Raw genomic sequence first — 21,953 nt, 5'->3', positions numbered from 1 at the left:
TAAACTTCTCGTCAATATGTGGGGACATATAAGAGCACTTCCTTTTCTCCCTCTAAAGTCTGAAATACAAGCACATAGAGGTTTCATCGATGCTAGTCTACTTTTATGAGGCTCAAAATTTATTGTCTCTCACTTGCCCCAAGATTACCAAAATTCAGCATAAACTCACCTAGACGCTGGTGCTGTGTCTGGGTTTCAGCGTTTCCGATGAGACAGATAGGAGAACTACAAACCACCACTCAAGGAAATAAGAGAGGACACAAACAAATGGAAAAATATTCCATGCTCATGGATAGGAAGATCAATATCATGAAAATGGCCATAGTGCCCAAAGTAATTTATAGGTACAATGCTATCCCCATCAAGCTACCATTGAGTTTCTTCACAGAATTAGAAAAAAACTGCCTTAAATTTCATATGGAACCAAAAAAAGAGCCAGTATAGCCAAGACAATCCTAAGCAAAAACAACAAAGCTGGAGGCATCACACTACCTGACTTCAAATTATACTACAAGGCTACAGTAACCAAAAGAGCATGGCACTGGCACCAAAACAGATATATAGACCAATGGAACAGAACAGAAGCCTCAGAAATAACACCACACATCTACAACCATCTGATCTTTGACAAACCTGACAAAAACAAACAATGGGGAAAGGACTTCCCATTTAATAAATGGTGTTGGGAAAACTGGCTAGCCATATGCAGAAAACTGAAACTGGACCCCTTCCTTACACCTTATACAAAATTAACTCAAGATGGATTAAAGACTTAAACGTAAGACCTAAAACCATAAAAACCCTAGAAGAAAACCTAGGCAATACAATTCAGGACACAGGCATGGGCAAAGACTTCATGACTACAACACCAAAAGCAATTGCAAGAAAAGCCAAAATTGACAATTGGGATCTAATTAAACTAAAGATCTTCTGCACAGCAAAAGAAACTATCATCAGAGTGAACAGGCAACCTACAGAATGGGAGAAAAATTTTGCAATCTATCCATCTAACAAAGAGCTAATATCCAGAATCTACAAAGAATTTAAACAAATTTACAAGGAAGAAACCAAACAACCCCATAAAAAAGTGGATGAAGGATATGAACAGACACTTCTCAAAAGAAGACCTTAATGAAGCCAACAAACATATGAAAAAAAGCTCATCATCACTGGTCATTAGAGAAATGCAAATCAAAACCACAATGAGATACCATCTCACGCCAGTTAGAATGGCGATCATTAAAAAGTCAGGAAACAACAGATGCTGGAGAGGATGTGGAGAAATAGGAATGCTTTTACACTATTGGTGGGAGCGTAAATTAGTTCCACTGCTGTGGAAGACAGTGTGGCGATTCCTCAAGGATCTAGAACTAGAAATACCATTTGACCCAGCAATGCCATTACTGGGTATATACCCAAAGGATTATAAATCATTCTACTATAAAGACACATGCACATGTATGTTTATTGCGGCACTGTTCACAATAGCAAAGACTTGGAACCAACCCAAATGCCCATCAATGATAGACTGGATAAAGAAAATGTGGCACATATACACCATGGAATATGATGCAGCCATAAAAAAGGATGAGTTCATGTCCTTTGGAGGGACATAGATGAAGCTGGAAACCATCATTCTCAGCAATCTAGCACAGGAACAGAAAACCAAACACCACATGTTCTCACTCATAAGTGGGAGTTGAACAATGAGAACACATGGACACAGGGTGGGGAACATCACACTGGGGCCTGTTGTGGGGTAGGGGGCTAGGGGAGGGATAGCATTAGGATAAATACCTAATGTAGATGACGGGTTAATGGGTGCAGCAAACCACCATGGCACATGTATACCTATGTAACAAACCTGCACGTTCTGCACATGTACCGCAGAACTTAAAGTATAATTAAAAATAAATAAACAAATAAAATATTTTTATTTTTAAAAAACTATTCTGAATGCTGTGGATAAATGAAGTTGGATAAATGGATAAATGGACAAATGGATAAATGCTGTGAATAAATGGAGTTGGGTGTAAATGGAAGGCATGAGAAAGGATGTGGAAATGTTAGTTAGAAGGCTGTAATGGCAGTCCAGATGCTACTAACCCAGGTGTGGTTAAGAGTTAGCAAGAATTTTAAGTTTCCAAATCTACCCTTACCTTCTATTAAATGTATTTCCATTAAATGTGCTTACTTTATTAAAAAAAGAAGAAAGAAAGAAGAAAGAAAGAAAGAAGAAAAAGAAAAAGAAAGAAAGAAAGAAAGAAAGAAAAAGAAAGAAAGAAAGAAAGAAAGAAAGAAAGAAAGAAAGAAAGAAAGAAAGGAAATCATCTTGTGCACGTGAGGCCGGACTCTCGCTCTCCACAGCAAACTGGAAGCCTAAAATCCTTTTTCTCTTAATTTCATTCAAAAAAACAAAAAAGAAATTTGCAGGAGACTGGGTCTGTGTCTGAGCATAACTTACTCCTATGTAGGAAATCGAGCAATGTTCTCTCTGAGCCTCCTCACCTCAGTTGTGTTTTTATTAAGCGTGTGCCTCCAGAGAAATACTAGATGTCTTTGCCTTTATTTTAGTGGTTTACATGATGCTGGGCTACAGGCAGGGAGGTGAACTCACTTGACCTCAGGCATCACGTGACTGATATTGCTTTGGTTCAATTGTTGTCTGGGAGGGATTAGGGATTGGGTGTGACATAACAATATTAGTGAAAACAATGGCCATTTAGTTTATATAGAGTCTTTCTTCCTGTGATTTCAAAGCAAATTTCAGGCTTAATACAAATGACATTGGAAAGGAACAAGCTGAAGACTTGGCAACGGTATCTTGCAAGAGAATTCATTCAGTAAGCACGCCCAAGCACCCACCACCCTAGGGATGTGGTGGTGCACGCAACAGTCACAGACCTGCCTTCTCAAGGCTCACCATTCTGTGTTCTTTCTGGTGACACTCACTTTTCATACATTTTTTTTGTTGTTGTTTGTTTGTTTGTTTGTTTTTTCCCAGTCAGGTATTATGAGTTTCGTACAACATCAGACTCAGCGATCTATATTCTTTAGTTGATCATTTCCAGTTTCCTCAACAGTTTGTCAGAGAAGCTTGGGTCTCAGCTCAATGAAGCCATGCTCTTGAAAAAAAAAAAAAAAAAATTAGTTCCAAAAAAAAAAAAAGTCTTTCAGGACAAGAGTCAGTCAATAATACTTAGTGGGGATGAGAGGGGCACATAGGGAAAGGGGTTACATATTTACAAAGCCCTTTCTCTTATCAGGCACTCAGCCAAGGACTGGAGAGTCAGTCTGTGTAACACTGAAGCCCACTCCGAGTGGGACCTTCCGGAACCACCCTCTGCCTAGTGCGATTACCTCACTTCCCTAGGATGTCTGCTCATTTGCTGTTCCCAGCATCCTTTCTATATGAGCACCTTCCAGCCAAGTCAATTAAAAAAAAAAAAACTCATTTCCCATCTTTGAATGAATCCTGAGAACCATCCAATGCTAATGTTAAACACAGTGAAGCTGCAAATGTTTTAAGGGGGCAGATTGGGAAGTGAGGAAGTAAGGGTTATCCATTAAGAGTAGATTCAGAAGTCGGGGGGTCATGACGACTTTGAGATGTGGCTCATTTACACAAACCAAAACACGAATATGCTAAACACATCTGGGAGGAAAATAAGATGTGAAAGGCAGAGGAGGGCACAGAGAACAATAAAGGAGGTCTCTGTGGGTATTTTGCCCTTTCTGTTAGTTGAAAAGGGCACAAGTACGTAAAAATATATAACTCAAAGACCCCAAGAATTTGTTACCTTTAAGTTCAAGTGACCCTTCAACAGATTTTGCTGAGATTCTCTAAGGATTTATGCCTGTGCCCCACGAGGAACAAAAATGTTAATCCTGCTATATGAACCAGCGAAATATGTGTTTGGCATTTTCCTCCATAACTGACTTGTAGACACCCCACCTCCCCATCCCAAGCCCCATTGTTTTTGCTTCTTTAGTCTTCTGCAGCCAAATATCTAGAGTCCCATCTCAAAGCTCAGAGAGGAGTCCCCTGTCTGGTCTATATGTGGTCAGATCAATCATTCGGGAAACAGTAATCACTTTTCAGAAATTCTCCACGTTTTAACCTATTATATTTGGAAAAGAGGCAAGAAGAAAATTTCCAACAGCTCATGAGATACAAACATTTTTCTTTCTTCACTGTTAAAGATTTATTTCAACCTGTTTTATGCAAAGATGTGTATTAAGAATCACAAAAACCCATCACTTCCTTAAATACCAAAAATTCTTTTTCAATCCCCAACCTCCGCTATGACATAATCTATATAAAAGGAAGGCAAGCCAAAGACATTCCAGAGGAAAAGTTAGCTCTGCACTTTTAATTATCTTCTGGTATTTCCTTTTTTTTTTTTTCTTTAAAAGGCTTAAATAAACTCACCAGTGTTTAATTTTTCTAGTCTTTCTCAAAATTACTGCTACAGCTTATTAAAATTGGGTAACATAATTTCTGTTCCCAGTTCTTCTCTGTGTCATCCAAATCCAACAAGGAATAAATAGTGTTGCTCTGAACAGAATTTTTTACAATGGATTGAATTTCATCTAAAAGCATGTAATTCTGCATAGCCAGAAGCAGTTTCTAATCTTTATATATAGGAACTTACAAGGGAAAGAATTCAAAGCCATGGGATTAAGTGAAAAATGTGAATGAAGAACCACAAGCCCCTGCTCAGCTGACACCAGAAAAGCTCTGTAACGTTTTCTAAGTTAATCATTGCTGTGGGTGGGAAAAATTGTGGAATATGCCTAATAGGTCTTGTAGGTCATTATTTACTGAAATGCTACACTGAGTGGTTATTTCTTTTTAAATACTAATAACCTAGAAAGCCTGGCCTCATTCAGCAAGAGGGTCAGCACAGAGGCATCTGATTAGTGTCAAAAATGACTGCCTCTCTTTAGTAAAGGAATTTCCTAAAGGAAACATAATTCACAATGACAAATGTTGGCATTTTTAGAATTACAAACATTACCTACAACTTGAATTCAGGTTGTGAACCCACTGGACAAAGTTCAGTGATTGTTTAGTAGCTAGCAGATGAGTTCCAGTTTAAAAAAAGTGAGCACGTATGTAAAACTATAAATAAAGATAACAAAAGTCTCTAATACTCAAAATGAAAAGCAGTTTTGAGTTGTTTCCCAGTGTATATCTGAACTGACTCTTTCAGCTGTACTTTCTCAAACTTAATGAAAACTGGTAGTAGAAGGAGGGAAATGTCTGACGCTGGTGAATAAAATTTTCCCATTCTAATTACTCATTTATTAAGCATATGAATTCAATTTCTTAGCTGCTTTTAGTTTGAGGGACATAAAAGTGTTGGTGTCCATTTCAAGATGATAAACTCGCCACTAATATGGTCATATGGCTGGGACCAGCTTGCTGCTCAACATTTTCTTCTTAAACAAAGACATACAAAATAAGAAAATTACTTTAAAAACCATACTTATATGTTTATAATTAACTTATTAGTAGATCTTCCTGAAGAAAGAAACCCTTTGAAGTTCTCCTCAAGCATCTTTAGAGTCGTCTGTCAACACACTCTATTTATGACACTCATAATTTTAGAGGTACATTGTACACATCTAACATGTCCAGGGTGTCTGCTGCCTTAAATACGTTCCTCTGGTAGATGATTCTTTAACACATTGTCTGATACTGTAGATACAACGAACTATGTGGTTCAGAAAATTGTATACATCTTTTTTTCTTAATGTAAGAAAAATTTAAAATAGAACATATGAAACATTAATTGCAAACAAAACACTTATAACTCCCATTTTATTATATATTGTGCATTTCTAATTGATATTTCAGCTAAAAAGCACCTTTGTGTGATATACTTCGTGCTCAGTATATTAATCAATTTTTATTTACTGTACAACTTCAAAACTATCTTAATACAATTTTTTTACCCAGAAAGGAATTTGAAATCTGAAAGATGGTTCTAAATATTTTATGTCTGCAACAATACAAAAGGGGAAGTTTTAATTCTTACAACTCAAGAAACTATTGTAACTGAAATGAGAAACAGATAGATACCGTACGTCAAACTTGTTCTCACAGGTGTGCTTTCTTAATGTTAAAATACCCGTGTGAATTTTTAGTTTCCCATAATGTAATGGGAGACAATAAATTCTGAAGTTACCCCATTTACCTTTAGCCCTAACCACAGAAGAAGTAACCTCTTGTCTATTTAGATTTTCTGAGTATACCCATGTCCTTCTGTGTGTCATAGCAAAGCAAAGGTTTGTGTTGCGAGCCAGAGCTTATTGCAAGATCAAAGCTCTGGGCCACTCACAATAAAATAAGAGGGTAAAGCCCAAAGAATCAAAGAAACAAAGGAAACGTTTAGGAGATAAGGATCAGTCTCAGATATGACATTTCATCCAGATCAGATCCTGTGCAGAAGTTCAATTCAAAGTTCATAAGACAAAAATACAAAGCAATAAGTTTGAAGACTTGGTTGATTCCCTTTATCTGCATGTCACTGATTCTGATTTTATTTCCATTTTTAGAATCAGAGAATGCCATTTGCTGCATAATGGAACTCATCTCATGTTTTAAAATCCTATGTGCATATAAGGTTGTGTGTGGATACAAGGTTATTTTTTTCATTGAAGTACCTCCAACCTAAAGCTCATAAACAGGTGTGATATAGCACTCCTATAAAAGGTAAAAAAAAAAAAAAAAAAAGAGTTTAATTAAAATTCCATTCTCTGATTATTTTGCTCTATTGGGTTAATACTAATGGAAGTCTTTACAAAATGTTAAATACAATTTTTTAAGATAAATACAAAAATGACATATGCTTATGTCAAAATGACAAGTACTTAAATTTCAAATTTTCACAGGAAATAAAATATAGATAAATATGCTTTGGGAAGGTATTTCCGATACTGTATTTGTCAACTGATTTAATGGCTTACTGAATGAGTCACTCAAACACAGTTCTAAAGCATGTTAATTGTGTTATAGAAGTTCAAAATATGTTTTTAGAATGTATAATTTTGATTATTTTACTGTACACCCAAATATTAAAATATTCTGAACTACATGTGAACAATAAAAAGTCATTTCACAGAACTTGGAAAAATCTTTATAAGTCATTTCTTTTTCAAGATATCATATAGCTTTATGAAACAGAGTACTTCAATTATTTTTCATCTTACACAATTAAATCAACTTGAGACCAGGTGTAGTGGTTCACATCTGTAATCCCAGCACTTTGGGCAATGTAGGAGGATCATTTGAAACCAGGAGTTTGAGAACAGCCTGGGCAACATAGCAGGACCCCATCTCTACAAATTTTTTTTAATTAGTCAGGCATGGCAGCATATACCTGTAGTCCCAGCTACTCCAGAAGCTGAGGAAGGAGTATCGTTTAAACCGAGGAGTTGAAGATTGCAATGAGCTATGATTGTAGCCTTGTACTCTAGTGTGAGCAACAGAATGAGACCCTGTCACTAAAATATTAATAATAATAATAAATACATAAATTTGAAAAGCTCAAAAGGTACATTCTATATTATTTTAAATATATTTAAATAGTGTTAAATTTCATAGTTAAGTTTATGATTTAACAATCTTAGGTCGATTATAGAATAACATTTATAATCATTCAAATACAATTTTCTGATGGAATTTACATTGTCTCACAATTACAGCTGTGTAAATTGTTTTACTATCTGGTATTAGTACAGGATTTCCATACCCGACAATGAAAAAAAAAAAAAAAAAAAATCAAAGCATTCTCATCTAAAATCAATGCATACTGGACCCAAAACATAGGCATAAAATTATTGTCCAGCTTAGAATATTTTGATCTGGGGCCTTAGATATTCTGATAAGTATTTTACAAATATCTCTTTGGTAACTCTAATATTTTATTAGTTTCAAAGAGGAAACTTTTACATAAAAAGCTAGTGTTGTCTGAATTGCCTATACAATCAAGGTATTGATCACAGCTATTGTTTATTGAATTATCGATTGTTTACCAACCTGGCATGTACTGTGGTGAGGCTTTTGTATTGGTAAGCTCTAGTTGTAGCACAAACCTGAAGGGTGATCATGTTGCACCTAGTCTATAGATGAGATAAACTAAATCCCAGAGAGATTTGATGATTCCTGGAATTACATGCTGGGCTTTGGCAAAGCTCCAGCTTTTTTTCTATTCAAAAGTAGGGTTTCCTTCTCCATAATGTCACTACTCATGAAGAGTCTAAGAGTTTATGTCACTCTATGAACATAAACAATATAGGAGTTTCTGCTTTAGATATTCTGTTTCTTCTTAGATTAATGGTATTTTTTTTTTCAAAAAAAAGTTATAGTAGAGACTAGCAGTAAAGATACAGACTCATGTCAAATTTATGTCTAAAACATTTATTGTAACTATTTGGAAGGCTATTTTATATGTAATTAGAAGGTTAACCAAACTCTCAGGAAGTCCATTACTGTATTAAGATAACCTCTTACAAACTCTCACCAAGTAAAACATGCACACACAGAAAGTTGCCAAAAAAAAAAAAAAAACACACACACAAAAACCAAATAGAGCTCAAACACTTCATTTGATTAAAAGTTTTCTTAACTAACTGGAATGTTTCCTTAGATTTTCTCTTTGGAGTCTAAAGCTATATTATGAAATTGCTTTTCAATTCCCCATACGGTGATTATTTAATCATGCCTTTACCAGCTGTGAACATAGCTTCTCTCTGATAACAGTTTATTTTTAAAGGAAATTGTCTTTGAAGAAAATATTTTGATACTATGCAGCAAAATAAGAGTTCATTGGAAGGGAAAAAAAAAAAACAAAGATCACAAAAAGAATGACTTCTTCTAGTTGGTCTGTGGGGGAAAAGGAGGAATAGCGGCTACATAAAGATAAAACAAAACCAGCCACTCACATGGGAGGAAACAATTGGCTTGTTCCACATAAACAAAACTGACTGGCAGCTCCTTTTTGCCATGTTCCACTGGGTGCCTTGATGTCTTTTAAACACAGTCAAATATCGAGACTGTGTCCTCTTTCTTTCACGACTCTCTCTCGGACCTCAATCCTGTCTTGAGTATGCCATATTGTGCCAGTGAGCCTCAGATCTTACATATTTGAAAAGCTTCACTTTTAGGGATATAAATAGAGAAACCTTAGCTTTGTCAGGAAACTGGCAGAAATCAGGTATAGGGGAACTCCCCAAGGCAGCAAAGGAACGGAAAAGTGGAGAGACAAAAATAAAGGAATTACTCTTCTTCCGTTCCCGTGTGCACACTCACTAGAACCACGGAATGGGGGAAAGTGGAAAGAAAACGGCATTGACCAAGAAGAGGATGGGACCCCCATGTCGGGGAGTACAGAGGAAAGGAGACTTCTGCCAAGGCTGTGAGGCATTTTGGACTAGATCATTCTCTGCTGTAGGGGCTGTCCTATGCATTGTAACGTGTTTAGCAGCGTTGCTGTCCCCTACCCCCCAGGTGTCATTAGCACCTCGACCCTCAACCCTCATCCCACTCCACCCCCTCATTGTGACCAACAAAATTGTCTCTAGACATTGCCAAATGTGCCCTGGTGGGACCAAATCACCCCATTGGGAACCACTGCTACCAGTATGGAGAGGTGCCGAGCCAATCAGAAGTCAGTATCATTTCTTCAGCATCATTTCTTTGGTGTCCTGTCCCCAGCCCAAGAGACTGTCTCATTCTCATTCAACATTTATTAAGCATCTACTTTATTTCAGGTTCTGGGCTGGGTGCTGGGAATTCTGAGTGGGTAAAGAAAGACTGTATCCTTGCCTTCAGAGAAGCTACAATTTAGGAGAGACAGAAGAGTGAGAAATGCAACAGATAATCTTGCAAAGAGTGGGAACATAATGTAAACAATGGGAAAACTGAAAATATTAACCATTGAACCTAAATGAACAGTGGCCAAAGTGTTCAAAAAGGGTTTAGGAAGCCTCCTGCTATTGCAGGTGATAACCCTTTAATTGCTGCATCATTGGGAGGTTCTGGCGGGAAGTCCCTGAGGCTGGCACTCCAGGGCCTGTGAAAATATTTTACTATTTCACAACCTTTCTGGTTGTACTAGAAAATAGTCTGTAGATCCCACCCAAGCTAGCACAGAGGCAAAAACAAGATGAAAGCGGAAGTAATGGCTTAGCGATAGAGATAATGCTTGGGCTGGGTCTCAAAGGGTAAGAGTTTATCTGGTGTACAAAAAGGTGAAGGGGAGAGGAAACAGTATGCAGAGAAACATGGAGATGATAATCACGAGAGAATGAAGAGACACTCTAAGAGAGCTGGTGTGCCAAGAGCTTAGACTACAGGGCATGGGGAGGGCAAAGATGGGTCTAGGGAGGTAGACTAAGCATGGAAAGTCTTGAATGGACTTTATCCTCTAGGTGATTAAAACCGCTGGACAGTTTTAAATAAAAGAGGAACAAGATTATTATGGCAGGAGTTTGACAAATAGACTTAAAAAGTAAGGAGGGATTGGATAAGTACAGAGAAGAGGAATCTATTAGAAGCTAGGGACTAAGCGCAGAAAAGACATTAGAAGGTAAAATCAGCCGGCCTCCGTGACTCATGCCTGTAATCCCAGCACTTTGGGAGGCCACAGGTCACCTCAGGTCAGGAATTCGAGACCAGCCTGACCAACATAGAGAACCCTGTCTCTACTAAAAACACAAAATTAGCTGGGCATGGTGGTGAATGCCTGTAACCCAGCTACTCGGTAGGCTGAGGCAGGAGAATCGCTTGAACCCAGGAGGCGGAGGTTGCTGTGAGTCGAGATTGTGCCATTGCACTCCAGCCTGGGCAACAAGAGCAAAACTCTGTCTCAAAAAAAGAAAAAGAAGGTAAAATCAACAGGAATGGTGTTCAGTTCAATGTAGGAGGCATTAAAGAAAGAAGAGAACAAACCTTAACAAAGGATTCCTTACACTGTCCTCATTGTGCTACTTCAGACAGTGATGAATTTATAACTGCCAAATTGTGACACGCACAAAACCACCATATCTACATCAAATGTACTATGACTACACTTGGAGGTTTGAGCTTAATAAGAAAATATTGGCTGTCCATCCCATTACTGGGCATACACCCAAAGGATTATAAATCATGCTGCTATAAAGACACATGCACATGTATGTTTATTGTGGCACTATTCACAATAGCAAAGACTTGGAACCAACCCAAATGTCCACCAATGATAGACTGGATTAAGAAAATGTGGCATATATACACCATGGAATACTATGCAGCCATAAAAAAGGATGAGTTCATGTCCTTTGTGGGGACATGGATGAAGCTAGAAACCATCATTCTGAGCAAACTGTCACAAGGACAGAAAACCAAACACAGCATGTTCTCACTCATAGGTGGGAATTGAACAATGAGAACACATGGACACAGGGTGGGGAACATCACACACCAGGGCCTATCATGGGGTGGGGGGAGGGGAGAGGGACAGCATTAGGAGATATACCTAATGTAAACGATGAGTTAATGGGTGCAGCACACCAACATGGCACATGTATATATATGCAACAAAACTGCACGTTGTGCACATGTACCCTAGAACTTAAAGTATAATAATAATAAAAAAAGAAAAGAAAGTATTGATTTTCATTAAAAAAACATATTTTTTTTTGGAAAATGAAAAACCTTTGAGAACACATTCTAATTTATACCAAGGAACTAAAGTGCCAGGAAGACATAGGGACAATTCAAATTTGAGTCTGTGTTGAGTGGCCATGGCCAAATTTTGCATTATTCCTTAGATTTAAATTATCATCTCTGTGAGTAACAATCTTCAGAGCAAGGGAGAGCTTTTAGAGCCTTTGTTACAGTCAAATTTATCTAAAAGACAGAACTTTTCATCAAGGTAATTAAAGACAGCAAGGCTTCTTCCATACGCTTGGGTTAAGTTGGTTTTTTTTTTTCCTTTTCTTTCAAATATCAATAGCTTAAGACAGAAACAGCATATGGGAAACCCAGAAAACCATTTACACTCAGCAGATATGTCCAGCTGGACTCCACCCCAGCAGAGGTTAAACATTAACAGGTGCAAGGAGAGACTTTTGTTAAAATACTGTTTCATATGACTTCATCTCAGAAACAGTTAATGTTCATGGATATTTTATATCCCCTTATGCAACAATTTCTTTTTCCTCCACTATTCATTTCAGCAGTCCTGTTTTCTCCACCCTGGCTTCCCTATTTCATCCCCCATCACATCCCAAGAAATGAATTCCCCTATCTTCCTCCTCTTTTGGCATGCCACATTAAACTTGGAGCAGTCTTAGGTGATTTTGCTTCCTACTTGAGAAAGGGATGTCATCATGGTATGTCTGAATCTGGAACTGGCAAATACATGCTCCATATAGACCCATCACTCCTTGTCGATGACATTGATAAGAAATTGTAGCACTTTTTTCCCCTGATTCTAGGTGTGCCTCCAAATTTTTCTCAATTCAGTATCCTAAGCAATCACTACCATTTGGTAGGAGCAGGTTCTTGGGGTGCAAGCTAATTGCCATCCCTGTCTGAGATCCTGGTCATGTGCTTCCCTCTTCTGTAGATGGAGTTCTACTTTTACAGCTCTTAGCATCAGTGGTTCCGGATATAATAGGTGGGGTGTGTGTGTGTGTGTGTGTGTGTGTGTGTGTGTGTGTGTTTTTAAAAAAAAAAGTAACCCCCTTTTCTAAAACTCAATTACAACCTTCTTACTAAACCAGCTCAAAATATGCCAACCACCTGCTTACAGTAACTTTTTTTTCCTTCCTCTCCCCTTTTTGTCTCCCATTTCCTCCTCCCCACCACCCCATCCTTCCCTCAGTAATGGTGGTGGTCATAGCTCCAAAAGGGAGACCATTCTAAGAACCTAATGAATCTGAGAATGTGAAGGTTTATAGGAACTTCCTAAATTAAAATGTGGGCATTGCTTCACCCCAGAATGTCCTTGTATCCTTTCTGAAACAGAGTGCAACCAGAATGCATCTCACCTGTTCCATGCAGCTCCACTCATTTGGGGTCCTCTTCTGCTAGCTGTGGAACCTGGTAAAGTGTACTGGTATTGTGTACACAGGGTCTCTGGGCTTGTCTCACAGGCCATGGTGGGAGGTAGAGGAAGTGGAAGGGAAAATATTCTACCCAACATCTGGCTACTGACCTCTTTCAGAGTCTGTTGTACCCAAGCTGTACAACAGAGTATGAGAGAAAGAGAGAGAAGTGAGGAAAGTGGTGGGAAAGGGAGGTGGTGGGCAGAATAGAGAGAAGGCAAGGAAGGTTGGGGAGGAAGGAAAAGAGAAAAAGAGGAGGAGGGAAGGGGAAGAAGAAAAGGAAAGAACACAACGTGTTGTATATGGATTTTCTCCTGTAATTTTCACAGCAAGCCTGGGAAATATACATAACCATTATTTCTGTTCCTTTTCTCTTCAGATGAGGAAACTGAAGCTTAGAAAGTTTAAGAAACTGGCTTAAGATCTCATAGGCAGTAATTTGTGATGCAAGAATTTCATCCCATGTAGTCTGAATCCAGAGCCTGCTATTCCTACAAGGAGTAAAAGAAGAACATACAAACTAAAGATGGTAAAATGAGCTTTCTAAAGAAGTTTGAGCATCTTTGAAAATAGGGAAACAGAATTAATGCTGTTTTTTAAAAAAAGTAGACCAAAGCTACAGGGACTTTGGAGATCCTCTAGTCTAACTGGATTATTTTCAGAAGATGAAACTGAGGCTAACAGAAGCTAGGGAGGACCCTCTCTCCTCCCAACTCCAAGTCCTGGCTTCATCAACAGGCCTTTAAAAAGCAAAGTTATTGCTGTCAAGAACTGCTTAGATTTAGTTGGGAGAGGAGAGCAGGAAAGGAGAAGGGTTGGAATTGGCTAATTGTCAGTTGTTACCCACACTGGGTTAATTTCAAGTCTAATGGTACCCGAAGTCAGCTCCTCCTCTCCCTCCTGGGTGGGGGTCAGACAGAGACTCACTTAGTGAATGCCTGGGGGTCCATTCAGTGATGGTGGTTGAGACAATGCTGGCTGGTGCAGATTGCTTGTTTTGGAACCAGCATTCCGGGGCAGGCATTCCACACAAGTGGCCACAGCATTCTGCATTCTTGGAAGGGACCAACACATCCCAGGAATGGATGGCTTTGTTATGTCTTATCTCCTAATCTGCAGTTGGAGATTTTCCTTCCTTTTGCAGGTGCTCTCATTTCCTTCATTATTTGTTTATTAGAAAATCTTGTGGCCTTCCAAAGTCATTCTTATGCTAAGGAAGGTCGAATGTGATAACATATTTGTGTTGGCCAAGAGTGAGGACATAGCAAACACTGAGAGTCACATAATCATGAGTATAACTGAAAGTGGTCCTTCACTATAAACAAAAGTCCCCTGCCCCCAACAGTGGGGGTCATTAAAGTTTCAAAAGTAGAGAGAGAAGGCAAGAGGTTGCTTCTTCGTCTGCTGGTGCTACAAATCTAGTTGCTTGAGCTCTGTGGAAGTTGTTGCTGGAACTATTTTTAAGATTTAATTCAGGGGCTACAGAGTTCAGAGAGCATTGCCAAAAGAATGCCTGAGAAGGCCTAGACTGGACCAGGGTTCTGCATGGGAGATAAGTTTTCCACACTTTTACAACCCGAAACCTAGGGAAAAACAAAGCAACACTGAGTGTGTGGGGCCACAGTTGAACCCCACCTTATCTTTGCTTCCAAAAAATAAAAGGATGACAAAACAGATCAAGAAAAAAGCCAAAAAATCTTTTTAGCAAAGCATTATTCAGCTGACGTTCTCATTTCTCACACACCCTCTAAACATTGAGTAGACATCAGAAGTCCACATTTCAATGGAATTATGGGATCTTATTTTGCTAGAACCCAAGAATCTCAGTATGAACATCAATTCTTATCATGCCTTCACTGTGAAAAAAAAACACACAAATTTAAAAGAAATTATTATCATATGAAAATGTCACATTCCTGAAATTCTAATCCTTTATCTACTACCCCCAGTATATTAAGGGCAGTTAATATGAGTACTACTTTTTAATAACCTACCTTGCTGCCAAATGGACTTACTATAATAGCAAAGGTCACATAAAATATGCAATATAATAAACAAAAGGATGGTAAAGGAAAATAAGGAAAGGGGTATAAGTTGTAAATGGGAAGTGGCCAGTTCACAAAATATATACCATGAAGTCCTACACATCTGCTAAATGTCAACCAAACTTTGTTTTAAGGCTTTTTAGCAGCCAACAAGGACAGGAAAATATCAGGTACACAGCTCACAGTGTCCACTGGGTGTGAGCAAACCAACTGCTCAGGAGAGACATGGCTGTTTGCAATGCTAAGACCACGAAAAACATCTCCCAGGAGACCTGAAAAAGGTAAACCTAAGGCTGGGTACAGTGGCTCACACCAGTAATCCCAGCACTTTGGGAGGCCAAGGCAGGTGGATCACCTGAGGCCAGAAGTTCGAGACCAGCCTGGCCAATGTGGCGAAACCTCATCTCTACTAGAAATACAAAAAAAAACTTAGCCAGGCATGGTGGTGCATGTCGGTAATCCCAGCTACTCAGGAGGCTGAGACAGAATCATTTGAACCCGGGAGGCGGAGATTTCAGTGAGCCGAGATTGTGCCACTGCACTCCAGCTTGGCGACAGAGCAAGACTCTGTCCCGCCCCACCTCCACCCCCCAAGCCCAGCCAAAAAAAAAAGTAAAACCTGTGTAGTGTATCAAGCAATGTCCAGGTCTCATTCATTCATTTGACACTTCCTCACTGAGCTCCTACTAAGTGCCAGGCACTATATAAGGAGTGGAGATACAACGAGATACAAGAGCCGGAGATACAAAGGTGTCCAAACACCTAAGAAAGGTGGTCCAAACACAGACTGGTCCCTGCCTTCATGGAGCTTAACATTTAGTGAAAGGGAAAGACATTAGTCAAGTAATCACAGAAGTAAATGTACAATACAACTGTGGCAAGAGCATCAAGGAAAGGGAGGCAGTGCTATAAGAACATCTAATAAGGAGGATCTGACTTAACATCCTTACTGTAAACTTAGCACTTGGTTTCAGGTGACTGTTACAATCACCAGTGTCTCACCTCCCTTATTACTTTGAGAGGAAACACACAGAAATTTTATACCATGCAAGCATCAAAGTAAGTAATGTCTGCGAAAGGCTTTGAAAATTATAAAGCATGATGTAACTATAAAGTACGTGAACCAAGAAAAGAAGTCTCAAATATCATGAGTTAGGAAAAAAATTCCTATACCAAATGAAGAAAGAATCTGAATAAGTAAAATAATTTGCATAATTCTGACTAAGTAAAATTAACTATAGTAATTGAATTATTATACATCGGTAATTCTGTGTAGGTGGAATAATTGTATAAATGTTACTTAAGCAGTGTAAAGCAACCATAATTCGGCTTTTCAATCACCTTAAACATCCATTTAAAAAGTGTTCCAGGAGGGTCACTTGAGCCCAGGAGTCCAAGGCTGCAGTCAGCTATGAGCTATGATCATGCCACTACACTCTACCCTAGGCAACACAGCAAGACCCTGTCTCTACAACAAAAGAAAAAGTATACCAATAATACTTGCTACAAAAATGTGGTTACAAAATAGGCTTCTAATTTGTTTAATTGTAAACTGTTGCATCAACCTCATATGATATGTCTCTTTTGTCAACTAATGAATCCTACGTAATCAAAAATCGTTCATACAAAAAGAGCTCCAGTTTATATGGTTTTATCAGAAACGTTATTGGAACAAAATAATGACTGTTTTTCTTCCACACTGTCTTTCACTTACCAACAATAACCTGCTGTGTCTAAAATTAAAAAGAAAATTAAAGTGCGAAAGCTGCCTTCAATTTGCATAGTGCTTTCTCAGTTTCTAGATCTGTTCACAGAGACTATTTGGTTTACGTTCACAACCAGTCTACGAAATAGGCAAAGTACAAAACAGGAGTTCAGGAAGGTTAAGTGGCAAGGTCAAATAGCTGGAAAGTAGCAAAGCCAAGAAGAATATGGCCACCAGGTCTTTCAGATAAGGTCTTTCCACTGTACCACTCTGTAAGTTACCCACAAAACTCCCCAGAAAGGATATTATACATCAGAAAGGGGGCTCACCAATAACAGGAGTGAAAGGCAGGGGCTGAGACGGTCCCTCCTAAGTACATACTTCACCAAGGACTTAAGTACTTGGATGAGAGTCCTTTCACTGAGAAGCGATTGGTGAGTTTAGTTTTTCCAGGTCATGTGTTTTCTGGAATGCATTATGCACCATCTTTTTAGCCCTGGGAGCTTCACCAACACCCCATCCCAGTTTTTCTCACACACCAGTGGGCAAGCACCAGTCAAACAATTCTAGGCACATCTTCCTGAAGATAGTGCATGCCTTCACTTGCACGCTAAATAAAACAGCCCCTCACCTCCTGGCATCATTCTGTCTTTTCCTTTTCAGTAAAACTCCTGGGGAGTTCCTTCACAATGATCCAAATGTATGTGGAATAGAAAGTAATTGTTGGTTACAAAAGGCCATATTTAGGGTATTTCCACTTGTATGTGCAAGGGGGGAAAAATCAAAGAATGAAAACAAATGAAAAGAGAGTTTTAAGCACAATAAAACTGTCTGACAAGGATAAATGAACATCACTCTGTTAGATAAGCATTCTCTACCAGTTTTGTTAAGGCTTTAGTGTATGTTCATTTTACTTGTAAGCAAAACTAAGAGAAGAACAAGTAAAAATCACAGAGAACCAAAAGTCTTGCATTAAAAGCTAAATAGCCCCAGTCCCTTGCAGTTGCATCTTTTCCTTCCTCTAGATATGCAGTGAATTCAATAGACATTTCAAGTCAGAAGGTAGATGAGAGTGAAACGTCCAAACTAACAAAGCTGAGGGGCAGGTGATGCTTCACCTGCCCAGCAGAACCAATGCGGGATGTTGCTTTCAGATCACATCTCTGTGAATAGAAATTCTCAGAGCCACAAAATCAGAGCTGGTTTTTTTTAGAAGTGATGAGAGGACAGGATCTAGAGGAAGGAGTTTTGGTTACGTTTTTAGTTCCACTGATATTACTGATCACCAAATACGTTTTGACAATGTGCAAGTCACTGAGCTAGATGCTGAAGAGAATCCTTAGAAATAAAACAACATCGCATCTGCCCTTGCGGAGGAAAGAAGTCCTGCCCTTGAACATTTGTCCTGAAATCTCAAAAGGAAAGTCCAGAGATCCTCTTGAGGGCTGACTCTTCTAAGACGTGTACCTGCTGATCACAGATATCAGTAATCACAGCCACATGGCACAATTCTGTCCTCCTTTTTTATTTTCCCTTTTCCTTCCTTCCTTCCTTCCTTCCTCTCTTTCTTTCTCTCTCTCTCTCTCTTTCTTTCTCTCTCTCTTTCTTTCTTTCTTTCTTTCATTCATTCGTTCTTTCCAGGTCTCACTCTATTGCCCAGGCTCGAGTACAGTAGAATGATCATAGCTCCCTGCAGCCTCCAGCACCTGGACTCAAGTAATTCTTCTGCCTCAGCCTCCCGAGTAGCTAGGACTGCAGGCATGCACTTCCACAACCAGCTAATTTTTTAAAATTTTTTTGTAGAGATAGGTTTTGCCATGTTGCCCAGGCTGGTATCAAACTCCTATCCTCAAGCGATCCTCCTGCCTTGGCCTCCCAATGTGCTGGAATTACAGGTGTGAGCCACCACACCTGGCCTCAATTTTTATTTTTCCAGGTGACCCTAAGGAATTCTGGGGTTATTCTTGATTGAGTTTGTAGAGGAGAAAATGTCCTCCTGCTCGGACCTCTGGTAGGGCAAAATATCCTTGCTCTATTTGTCTTCCTTTAACAGAGGTTAAGGTGTGGGTTTTAAGTAAGTCAGACCTGAATCTCAGAGTTTGAATCCCTGTTCTGCTACATTTTCACTGTAAATTTGGACAGGTTTCTTAACCCTTCCAGGAATTATCATCTGTAAGATGCAGACCTTAACTGGAGTGTAGTTGATAGTTGTGGAGAAACAATGAGATGATGCAAGCAATCCCCTAGTACAGAATCTGGCCAGCGTCGGTGCTGGGAAGATGTCAGGTCATCAGCCCTGCCATCCTCATCTACCCAGTGCATATCACCAAAGATGAGATGACTCTCTCACATTCTGCCTCTAAGACACACTGCAGTTGGTTCCACTGTGGTACAAACAGCCTACAGCTCCTGCTAACTTGCTGCAGTAAGGTGATCTCCTCTAAGGTACCTCCTATACGGTGATCTCTTCACAAGCACCAGTCAGGCCATTTTAGAACAGGTCTGGGATGTTGATATTTTCCTTCCAAAGAACCTGATACTCTACATATCCTCTCCCCTCTCTGCTACCATGTTCTGGCTGAAAACATGCTTTCATACTGCCAATGTTAAGGATAATTCTTTAGAATGCATTGTTATATCGTCTTGCAGATTATAAAGCACTTTCACATCTGCTATTTCATGTGATTCTTGCAACAATTCTCTGAAGTAGGGAATTCTCCTTAGGATGCACAGAGTGATTTCATGACTTGCCCAGTGTCACACTGCTGGCAAATAGCAGAGCAGGAATTGAACCCACATGACCCCAAACAGTGCTTTTCCGTCACAGCCTGAGGGGTCAGAGATAGACTTTTAGGTTCTTCATCTGCAAGATGCTCAAGTAAACCCTTGGGTCCCCAGTAAACCAGTTAGAATCCAGGTGTTGCCAGCCCTGCTTATAAAACAGACCTATTTCTCTCCAGGAAGGCATCTCAGCAGAAATATATTTCACTGTCCCCTCCAACCCAGGCCCCATCCACATGGAATGCCTGGAAGAGCCAAATAAACAGATTTAACTGACTTAACATGTTTTCCTTGCCAAACATTATAAAATGAAGTAATGGGTAACCTGCATTAATTCTGTCAGATTCTCAGACTTTCCTTTCTCCCCCTGAGGAATGGAAAATGATTTGAACGAGATGGGAAACCAGCTTTTCCTCTCTCTCCTTCAAAACTTCTCAAAACACATTACTATGCTACTGGAAGCCATTCAATTTAACTAAGTCATTAAGTTAAATCATCTGCACACATTTTCTCAGTAAGATAAGTCTGCATGGTGGACTGATTTCATAGAACAGTTGCATGTAAACATCTCCAGGGAAAACCAGATGGCAATGACACATCAGTACCTAGTTAGTCCTACAAAGAGCAGGGCTCTGGTTCTGGACATGATCTTTCCAGGAATCCTGTAACCTAGGGTGGAACTTCACTATGGAGCCCAGCTGGTGGGGGTGGGGGGGGCAGTTTTTTCCCCTCCTCCAGAGATGCTTTTTGTTCACGGCTCTATAGCACTTACAGCAAAGAAGGCAGGCCAGGCCACCCAGTGTTCCCCGGCTAAGATTTCTGGAAATACAAGGCCTGAAATTCCACAGAGACCACAAGGCCCCTAAGGGGATGGGATAATAAAACCCCTGGACCCACTGGTTGTTCCAATACATCACTCAGGAAGGTGGGCCAGGAGAACAGAGGGCCCACTGGGAACAAAGGTCCATTAATTACCAATCTCAAGGCACAGGGGGCCTTCAGAACAAAATGAGGAAGAGAAGGGAGGACCATGTGGCTGAACTGACCCTGGCCAAGAAGAACTCCATAACGCACTTGCTTAATTAGTTATTACATTTTTTACCATAGTAAAGATATTATATATTTTTGTGTATTGTATAGATCACAATAAACATAAAACACAAAGGAGAGGCAAACTGTAAGAGATTATTCTAATTAGTGAAAAAAACATTAAACAGCTGACCCTGTATATATTCACTTTAAAGCCTAAAACTTAAACATGTTACAAATGTCTTCCAGGGTCTGCCAGGGTAGAACAATAGGCCACCAATATAGCATTCTTGTGCCACTGTTTGCAATTGTGTAGCGTAGTACAGCATTTTCAATAAAGACAGGATGGCCTCCATATCTGGAAACAATAATCAATGTGTTAAGGTTTAAAGGTACATTAAGAACTCAATGCCCTTGGAAGCAAAACAGAGTCCCAGAAAATGTAAGTGATTAGCAAGACCTTTTCAGTGGTGGCAATTTTAACAATGGTAACACTATTTTTAAAGGTTGAATCTCCATTATTAAGCCTAAAAAAGAAACCAATAAAGTTAACAAATCTATAGGACTAGTGTTGTGGGTAAAAGAGAAGTAGAAACCATTAGCCCTGGCCTGAGGAAGCTTCCAATAGTACCAAAGCAAACTTCAGGAAATCGTGTATCACTCCCCAAGCCTGACCAGTTCTGTTATTCATGGGCAGGTGAAAACTATGAAAAGCAATATGGAAATCAGTGCTGTTTCTGTCTTCCTACCTATATTTATAAATAATAATAGTAACAACAGGCTGGGCACATTGGCTCATACCTGTAATCCCGGCACTTTGTGAAGCCAAGGCAGGTGGATTACCTGAGGTCAGGAGTTCGAGACCAGCCTGGCCAACATGATGAAACCCCATCTCTACTAAAAATACAAAAATTAGCCGGGTGGTGACACACGGCTGTAATCCCAGCTACTTGGGAGGCTGAGGCAGGAGAATCACTTGAACCTGGGAGGTGGAGGTTGCAGTGAGCCGAGATTATGCCACTGCACTTCAGTCTGGGTGACAAAGTGAGACTCTGTCCCCTCCACACACACACACACACACAAAGCAACTTTAACTTGGTGAAGAACGATGCTTTTTCTCTCTCTTCTTTTCACCTCTAGTAGAGATTCCAGTAAATGCAGGCAGATCTACATAGGCTAGAATAAGTTGTAACACAGGTGAATGAGATGTCTATGAAACAAAACAAAAAGATCCTGGCTGAGCAAAGAAGCAAAGAGGATTCAGAGACGCTCCCTCTTCGGAATCCTGAGTG

At 39.5% G+C, this 21,953-nt stretch overlaps 1 long non-coding RNA gene across 1 annotated transcript in view; it reads right to left on the bottom strand.

The window, feature by feature from the left end:
- Positions 1-2,340: 2,340 nt before the first annotated feature.
- Positions 2,341-21,953, bottom strand: part of LOC116485114 (uncharacterized) — a 34,591-nt gene continuing 14,978 nt past the window's right edge. Inside the window, exon 3 of the long non-coding RNA XR_004252757.2 lies at positions 2,341-3,125. This is a non-coding gene — a long non-coding RNA (uncharacterized LOC116485114). The remainder of the gene's footprint in view (positions 3,126-21,953) is intronic.

This window comes from Hylobates moloch, unplaced genomic scaffold (assembly GCF_009828535.3).
Source record: "Hylobates moloch isolate HMO894 unplaced genomic scaffold, HMol_V3 SCAFFOLD_16, whole genome shotgun sequence".
In the NCBI taxonomy this organism is placed as follows: Eukaryota; Metazoa; Chordata; class Mammalia; order Primates; family Hylobatidae; genus Hylobates; species Hylobates moloch.
Note: the sequence above shows the minus strand (reverse complement) of the source record. Positions and strands in the feature narration are given on the sequence as shown.